At 42.2% G+C, this 8254-nt stretch overlaps 1 long non-coding RNA gene across 1 annotated transcript; it reads left to right on the plus strand.

The window, feature by feature from the left end:
* Window positions 1–212: 212 nt before the first annotated feature.
* Window positions 213–7224, plus strand: LOC144297820 (uncharacterized). Its single transcript, XR_013364671.1, has 3 exons — window positions 213–363; window positions 637–806; window positions 6251–7224. It is a non-coding gene; the product is annotated as an uncharacterized LOC144297820 (long non-coding RNA).
* Window positions 7225–8254: the final 1030 nt, after the last annotated feature.

Consider the following 8254-nt stretch of genomic DNA (forward strand, 5'->3'; position numbering starts at 1 on the left):
AAAAAAAATCAAATGATTAATATTACATGCAATGCAAATATTATAGAAGATTCAAAGTTCTGTTTTCCATAAATAAAGTTGTATTGGAACACAGCAACATCCATTTGCTTATATTTTGCCTAAGTTTGCAAAGCCACAGCAGTTGACTAGTTGCAACAGAGACTGAATGGCTTGCAAAACCTGATGTATTTAATATCTGCTCTTTACAGAAGAAGTTTGCCCACACTGGTTTAAACTATAAACTGCCCAGCAAGGATATCAGGTCAACCCTGAAGATCAGGAAGGGTGCAGGACAGCCTCCTGTGCCTGTTTCCCTAGGAAGGAACTTCTGTGGTCATCCAGATGCTTCCTTTCTGCAGCCAGGTATGAAAGCAAGTCTTCAAGTTAAGGCACTGAGGTGAAGCTTGGGGGGAATGCATGAGACTAGTGGTGCCTGGAATGATGTCAGCAGCTCTAAGCCTGGAGATTCTAGACCTGGTAGCCTGGTAATGTCTCCTCTCTGCCCTCTGCACCCCACTGTACACATTTACCTGGAGCTTCCAAGGAATGGTTTGGACAAAGCATAAGTCAGGGAGGCTTTTTCCTACAAGTGAGATGGTCATGCACATCTTGAATTCAACATGGTATCGTTTTTAGAGATTTTCCTCATGAAAGGCCCAGAGTCAAGAAGAATCAGATGAGTCCTTTGGTGGTCAGTGAACCGAGTGTGTGTCTGATGGCCCTGAGTTACATGAGCGCTGGGCTGTGAAGGAAGATATGCCAGCTGCCTCCCAGTTCTGATGAGGACAACCCCCAGGACTGGCCAGGTAAGAATGGAGAAGGGCTGGCTGGGCTCATCCCCTTTCCCTCCGCCACGGGCCCTCATGCTCCTCTTGAACACCGGGTTGACTGGCTATTCCGTGCCACCTGACCCCTCACAAACCCATCTTCTGTTATCCACTTCCTGCACCAATCAGTCCTTTCCTGGCTCTTAGAAAGAAGCAGCGGTAGAGAGCTTATCTGCATGAGTGCGTGAATGCTGCAAAACGCAGCAATCTGTACTTTGGAAGATGTTTGTTTACCCAAAGGATATTTGTAGGATTATGTGGGATCAGCAGTGTTATTTTAATGCTCTTTTCTATGTCTTTCTTTCTGTCTGTATGTACTTATAAAATATTTCAAACAAACAGAAGAGTACATCAAATTATTTAACAAATGACCTTTTGTGATTTTTTTATTGCGGTAAAATACACAAAACATAATACAGTAAAATATGTAAAACATAGCCATTTATTAGTGTATAGCTCATTAGCATTAACTACATTCACCTTATTGTGAAACTATCTCCACCAACCATCTCCAGAGCTTTTTATCTTCCCCAACTAGAACTCTGTCCTCACTAAGCCCTAGCCTCCCATGTCCCTTCCTCTTAGCACCACTTGGTTGTTTTTTTTTCATATTTATCTTTGCTGAAAATATATAGCTTGCATGTTGATTTTGTTCACTATAAAGTAGCCTTCTATATGGATATGTCACAATTTATCCATTTTATTATTGATACATTGTGTAGGTCATTTCAGTTTTCACCTGTTGCAAATAGTGCTTTAACACCCCCCCCCCCCACGCACACTATGTGCTTATCTACTTGTGCACACATTCTAAGAAATTGATGTCTAGATGATCTAGAATTTCAATGGCTGAGTTATGGGGGCAAGCCTGATTTTCAACACTGCCAAATCTCACCAGTTTACTCCTCAAAGCTGTCTTTCAGATTTCTACTCCCATCAATTCTGTATGAAGATGCATAATTCCCTACCACTTCTCCAAATCTTGTTTGTATGGTATTAAGATTATGTTTGTGTTTTATTTTTTTTTATTTTTTTTATGTTTGTGTTTTAAAATATCATATTAACAATTAATATGATAGTGCAATTGAGGATTCTTAATGGCCAACATAACTGTGTTTCCATTTTCCATTGTTCTGATAGTCTGCACTTTTTTAGGGGGTTGCTGGGAAGAGTAACCTGATTAATTTTTAATTTTTGTATATTTCACCATTTTGATGTGTGTGCGTGTGTGTGTGTGTATGGAAGTGTACATGTGTGTGATGCAAACTGTCACAAACCTTTTGAAGGATGAGGGGAGTAGAAAGAAAAAATGCAAGAAATAAAATGTTCTAGATGATAGATGAGAGGATAGGATTATATGTCAGGATCCCTCTCCAACAAGACCAGAAATTCAACTAAAGCTCCATGATATGACTTGAATATTTTCATCTTTTAACTGCATTAATAAAATTGGATTTGATGTATAAATATTTGATTTGAACCTGGTTTGGGGCATTTATTCATTTCTTTTTTTAAAATTGGGGGCAAGACAGGGTCAGGAGTTGTGTTTGATAAAGGAATGATTGCATTTTCATCTGTCCAGATGCTAGGAGGTACTAGGTGATGCCTTAAAATAGGAAAGAAAGAAACAAAAAAAGGAAGTCCAAGGATGGAAAAATGTGTCAGTTAGAATGCTTAACACCACAAGCAAAGGAATACTTGACTCACATAGGCTTAAATGACAAGCTGGCACTCTTCCAGAAGCTCTGAAAGGGGTTGTGCTGGCCTGGGCTCACTGGCTCACTGGCCAAGACTGACCACAGGAGCAGGTGTAAATCAAGGCTTGATGTGCCAACACAATGGCTCCTGATTTCACCTGCACAGCCTATTTGCTCACAATGAACACCTCTGATTTAGGGGGTAAATAAGGTTTATCTTTAGAAGAAAATTAATTGAAGCAGAAATTTGGCTTTGCCCAACCAGCCTGAGCCAAGAACTTGGCTTCTGCCTGCTGTGCTACTACTGTCTTCTGACTCACCCAGGACGACTGGCTTCCTGAGGGTGTGGCAGGGATCTAAAGAAACCATTACCAGGACTAACTAGTTAGTTATTGGCTCCTAGCAGAATAGATCCCATAGGTCACCTTATTGACCTACATATTTTTTTTGACCTACACATTTATTTGGAAAATATGAAGGAGGTAAGTTTTCTCCCTGGTTCCAGGCAGTGTTCTAGGTGTAGAGCTCAGTGTGGTGTGGAGGAGACAGGGTGGCATAAGCTCAGGGGGTTTTGATGGCAGATAGCAGTGCGCTGGAATTCTGGAATTGCCCCACAGCTGAGTGTCTGTGCACAAATCCACATTCCCAAAGCTGCAGTTTCTCCTTTTTTTGAGTGGGTAATGGATGGACACTACCCACAAATCCACATTCCCAAAGCTGCAGTTTCTCCTTTATTTGAGTGGGTAATGGATGGACACTACCCACCTTACAGGACTTGATTTGCTTCTAAGTGTGTGAACAAGATTTTTAAATCCTTGTCTATGCTTGCTCCTCCTTGGGCAGGGCAAGGACTCTCTGGGGTAGAGGGCATAGGTGAGTGGATACTATAGGTATTTCTCATCTCCTTGGGTTGTGTGTTAGCTTCTTCCCAAAGATCCAGCCCAGCCTAGGCTTTGAAATATGACCATCTATCTTCTGCCCAGTGTTACGAGATAACTTCCTGAGGTGGCCACCCCTCAGCTACCTAGCTTCCTGTTTTGGGAGGCTGGTCAGGTGTATAGGGACATCTGGAAGCTGCTGGGGGAGGCAGTGCTGACCCTCAAGCTCAGAAACACCACACTCTGCTCTTGTGTCTCTACTGACCCTTTTCAGCAAAGACTGGTTTATTTATTTATTTATTTATTTATTTATTTATTTATTTATTTATTTATTTTTAAAGATTTTATTTATTCATTCATGAGAGACACAGAGAGAGAGAGAGGCAGAAACATAGGCAGAGGGAGAAGCAGGCTCCATGCAGGGAGCCCAACATGGGCCTCGGTCCTGGGACTCCAGGATCACACCCCCGGGGCCAAAGGCAGGCACTAATCCGCTGAGCCACCCAGGGATCCCCAAAGACTGGTTTATATGGTGTTGTAGCCAATGGAAATCTCTGCTAATTGATGCAGGGGACCCTGGGGCCTGAGCAAGTTAGTAAAGAATACATGAGGAGTTACAAGGCAGTCATTTTCCAAAAGTAGGAGTTACAAGGCAGTCATCTCCCAAAAATGCTCATCGGGGTTCTTATACAAGTTGTGAAATATCATGGGTTCAGTCTTGGCATAGAACCAAAAGTTGGTGCAGTGTACTTGTAAGGAAAAAAAGGAGAAAGAGCCCTCTCAACCCCAGGAAGTTCCTCATTAGCCCGAATTATAAACCAAATCCCATTCAGGAAACCCACAATATGTCATTTAAATATTAAATTCTCAACTAAGTTTATAAGCAACCTGTGGTGAAGAAAACTGCTACTGGTATACAATGTGTTGGCCACATGTAGGTAATCATTAAATATTTGATCACTGGTTGGTTTTGATTAAGCAAAAATATTTTGTTCTACTCTGTGATGGTTAATTTTATGTGTCAATTTCACTGGGCCATGGGGTGCCCAGATACTTGGTCAAACATGATTTTGATTGTTTCCATAAGGGTATTCTTGGATGAGATTAATATTCAAATCCACAGATTGAGTTAAGCAGATGGTCCTCCATAATTTAGGACCTCATCTAAGCAGTTGAAAGCCTGAATAGAACAAAAAGGCTTGACCCTTCCAATGTATGAGAAATTCTTCTGCCTGAGAGTCTTCAAACTGAGGTAGTAACATTTCCCTACCATTGGCCTGAAATTGAAACATTGGCTCTTCTCGGGTCTCAAACTTGTTGACTCACCTGAAGGTCTTGACACTTGCTAGTCTCCATAACAATATGAGCCAATCCCATACAGTAAATCTCTCTATCTCTGGAGAACCGTGACAAATACATACTCAAACTTGTTGAAAGTATATAATCTGGGTATGGCAAACAGGCCAACGTTGCTCTATAAACCACAACACTGGGATCCCTGGGTGGCGCAGCGGTTTAGCGCCTGCCTTTGGCCCAGGGCGCGATCCTGGAGACTCGGGATCGAATCCCACATCGGGCTCCCGGTGCATGGAGCCTGCTTCTCCCTCTGCCTGTGTCTCTGCCTCTCTCTCTCTCTCTCTGTGACTATCATAAATAAATAAAAATTAAAAAAAAAATAAAAAAATAAAAAAATAAAAAAAAAATAAACCACAACACTGTATCCTGGATCTCCCAGAAGGAGTTACTATGCATACCTCTCTTTTGCAACTGCTCAGTGCATTCCTATTATATACCTCATTAAACCAAAGTTTAATAATCAAACAGATGGCTAAATCCAATTCTTACAGGAGTAATTATAAACTCCTAAGGCAAATTACTACTTTTTAATTGAAGATATCAGAAGTACATGGCTCAAATGTATTCTTTTTTTTTTTTCTTTTCTGAGATTAGTCAACAAATACTTACTGAGCACCTATACTATATGTCAGACCCTGGAGATGCAGTGTCTCTCACATGTGATCATAATCCAGTGGGACTCTGAAGAAATTGGGCCCATAAGTGGTGCTATGGTCCCAAAATCTATCAACTGTCCACCGTTTGTCACAATCTGTACTCTGGATGTTACAACCAGCATCTCCTTAAGTGTGGATTTCTATTAGAATATCTTGGCTCAGGAATCTGTAGGAAGGAAGACAGATAAGACATTGAGCAACAAGGACTCCCTGGGCCTGACAGGTTTTCCCATTGAGTTGGTATCATTTCAGTCTGCACTCTGTATGCATTACCCTTGGGGGATCAATTTTGTGCGTGGAATTTCCCTTTATGTTGGATGGGATGTCATGGGAGAGGTGATATAACCTGCTATCAGCATCATCCTGGCCAAATATGGACCTCCCCACTCATCCCCTTTTTTATTTTGAACAATGACTTCATATCCATAAGGGAAATAATAAGATTTGCTGTGGGCAGTAAAGCCAGAACAAACATGTTTCCTGGCCCAGGTGGAAACCCACTCCGGTGCTCCTGAGGTGTCCTGGAAGCACAGCCTGTCCACTCCTTCACCTTTGCCTCTGCTGCCTTTCTCCCAGCAGAAGCAGAACAGTGCTGGAAAGTTTTTTTTTTTTTTTTTTTCAAAACAAATATTGGCAGTGACACACGAGGCCTGTGCTCTTGGAGTGGTGTACCCTTGTCTCCGTTCTTGCTCATGGTTGCTATGGATGGGCAGAATTTTTCTGGAACAGTATCTCTCTTAAGTTTACCTGTTGCCTGGGAGACCTTTGTGAGGGACATTTCGGGCATGCAGAAAAGTTTAGTAGTTCACTATCTTTTTCTTTGACCTAACCTCCAGGTCAGTTGTCTGGAATCATCACTGAACTCCCATGGCTCTTTCAACTGACTACATAATGTGGCAAAGTCAATGCTTATCTGCTTGGCTAGGTGACAAATGTGGACATATTTGACTTGTTATTCAATTTCTTACAATATTCTGTCAAACTGAATTCAAGTATGTAGTCATTAAGGACTTAAAGAAATATATGGAAGACATTATAGGGACAATTGATGGAATTTGAATACAGACTGTGCGTTAGATAATAAGATTGTATCAGTGTAAAATGTTCTGATTTTGACAATAACTTCATAGGAATAAAGATGTCCTTGTTCTTACGAGTGACACACTGAACTTTGTGGTGAATCAAAGGACAATTTCTCCTACTTAATCTCAAATACTTAAGAAAAAACAGCAAGAGTAAGAGAGATTGATTAAGTGAATGGGGCAATATGTGAAACTGGTGAACCTGGATAAAAAAAAAAGAGGAGTTCCTTGTACTATTCTTGCAACTTTTCTTTAAGTTTGAAATTCTATCTAAGTAAAAAGTTACCAGGAAAGAAAGGTGTGCAGTGGAGGAAGCAGGTGTGAGGTGTGCGCATAGCCAGGATGACCTGCTCAGACAAGCTGGAAGCAAATGTGGACTTGCCATTTATTTTTCAGCCACTACGTATTCATTGTCCCTGTTTGCCTTAAAGTCTTAAAGGCTGGAAGTTTTCCTTGAACTGCCCTGGTGCTTACAGACAAAAGAGGGAGGAGGTCAGTCTTCATTCCACACCCAAGTGCCCAGAGCCCGCTGCCACTTCTTCCTCCTGCCATGAGGTGTCGCTGTGGAAGATGTGTCTTTGGTATCAGTTGTGTGAGGTGCCTCAGACCTGGCCGGCTGCCTTGGACTTGGAGGGAAAGCTACCCTGCATGTACCAGGTGCTGTGGAGAATGCACAGGAGGTTAATGTCCTTTGGGGATCGTGATCAATAAATATGCAGTGAATTAAAGATTTTGCCGCAATTCCTCACCCCTCCCTGTGTCCATGTCCTTAGCAATATGATCTTGACCTTGCAGCTCCACCCATTTCCTTTCCTCTGGAAGCTGATCTTGTGACTTGCTTTCTGAGATGAAGCCTCAAGAAGCCTTGCATGCTTCTGCCCTCTCTCAGAACCCATGTAAACAAGCCCATCCTGGCCTGCTGGAGGGTAAGAAGCCACCATAGCAGAGATGAGTGGTCCCAGCTCAGGCCACCCTGGGCCACTCAGGCCCCAGCTGACCCAGCAGCAGACTACAGACCGTGAAGGAGCTCAGCTGGGGTGAGATAAATGTCCAGCTGAGCTTGCTCCAACACTGAGCACATAGCTATTGTTCTAAACTACCACATAGGCTGAATAATGTATTACTTGTCCCCATCTCCCTGCAAAAGATGTCCACATCTTAGTCCCCAGAACCTATGAGGATCCTATATGTCACTTTACATAAAGGAGAAAGGGTCTTTGTAAGTGTGATTAATTTAAGGATCTTGAGACAGGGAAATTATCCTGGATTATCCAGGTGGGCACAATGAATTCACAGGGTCCTTATAAGAGGAACACAAGAAGTTCAGACAGAAGGGAAAGAGATGTGACAGAAACAGGGACTGGAGTGATGTAGCCACAAGCTGAGGAATACCAGAAGCTTCTAGAAGCTTAAAAAGGCAAGGAATGGATTCTCCCCTGGAGCGTCCGAAGGAACCAGACCTGCTGACACCTGTATTTTAACCTTGTGAGACTCATTTTGCATTTCTGACTTCCAGAACTGTAAGAGAATAAATCTGCGGTGTTTTATGCCATTAAATTTGTGATAATTTGTTAGAGCAGCAAAAGGAAACTTGTACAGACACCAAGTCTGGGGGTGGTTTGTTATGCAGCAAATGCTACCTGATACATATATGCTCCTGTAGCCTTGTGGAAGAAGAAAAAGGAAAGGAATAGAGCTCATATGGATGGGCAAAATGTGCATCATAGCCACCAAGAAGTAATGTTTTACCAGGCATTT

The sequence above is a fragment of the Canis aureus genome, chromosome 26 (assembly GCF_053574225.1).
Source record: "Canis aureus isolate CA01 chromosome 26, VMU_Caureus_v.1.0, whole genome shotgun sequence".
In the NCBI taxonomy this organism is placed as follows: domain Eukaryota; kingdom Metazoa; phylum Chordata; class Mammalia; order Carnivora; family Canidae; genus Canis; species Canis aureus.